This window comes from Otolemur garnettii, unplaced genomic scaffold (genome assembly GCF_000181295.1).
Source record: "Otolemur garnettii isolate 467f Iridium unplaced genomic scaffold, OtoGar3 scaffold00130, whole genome shotgun sequence".
NCBI classification, from domain to species: domain Eukaryota; kingdom Metazoa; phylum Chordata; class Mammalia; order Primates; family Galagidae; genus Otolemur; species Otolemur garnettii.
The window spans coordinates 3,915,600-3,916,761 of NW_003852525.1; positions in this window are offsets into that span (position 1 = coordinate 3,915,600).

The window sequence follows — 1,162 nt, forward strand, 5'->3', positions numbered from 1 at the left end:
AAAAAAAAAAAAATGCACTCACCCATAAATTCAGAAATGGAGTTATGTCAGTTTGAAAATGTATTTCCTCCATTTTAAAAGATGTTTGTAAAATCAATATTCAATATCATTCTGTTAGTTCTTTCTGAAGACATGTGTCTATATTCCAAACACTTACTGGGTACATTCTAGCCTTGACATTGCTCCCAGGTGTTTGCTAAGATTTTCATCAGCAATAAGGAATCACGGCGTGGATTGCACAAGGAAGAGTTAATCCACAGTCACAAGCATGATGTCTTTTCCTCTGGTGTTAATAGGCAGATCCTTCAGGACACATGTTCCTCAAGGCTGTTTTTCAGAACTGAGACCACTTTGCATACTATGCGGTGGTTTCCACACAGCGTGACCATAATGGAGAATTGAAAAATCCAGGGAAATAGGCTGTTTATGTTTGAAGTTCCGTATGACTAATGCAAAGGGTTTCTCCCAATCTCTAAAAAAAAAAATGTGTATTTTTTGAAGCTGGTTGAGTTAAAATGTAGTCATTAGAGGCAACAAGTATTTATAAGGGTTTTTTTGTTGTTGTTGTTGTTTTGTTTGGACTACAACGAAAAAATGGATCCTCTCGACGATGATGGAATGTAAAGGAGAGGGGGCAAATGTGCTTGCAAGGCAGAAACATAAATCCCGGGATTTAAATCAACGACAGAGGAGGAAGGAAACAGCCGGGAAGTTCTTGGTTAGGTTTTGGTCACCGGATTAAAAAAGAAAACTCGAAATTCCTCTTACCCTTTTTCTCCTTAGAGAGCAGATTTGAAAGGTGATGGTTTAATAAGAAGACGGTACTTGGTGTAAGGGTCCGGTGATGAAAAGCTTTCTCCTTTCTCACACATGGCTCGAAATCATCGTTTTTTTCAAGCTTTTTCTGACCCACCCTGAGCTCTGCGAGAACACCTTATGCTTTCTTATTATGCTTCTGCGCTTTCTGTGCTGTGTAGAAACCCCGGCCCTAAAATGAATTTCCATGAGAAGAGATTTAAAACAAATTATTTACAATTATGGTTCCCAACAACCAATGTGATTAGGAGTCGTAATCGGAGGTGCCTGCTGTTGGAACTGTATCTGATCACGGTATTGCCCCAGCTGAAAAGGAAGGATTTGATGACCTGAGCTACCCCCTTGA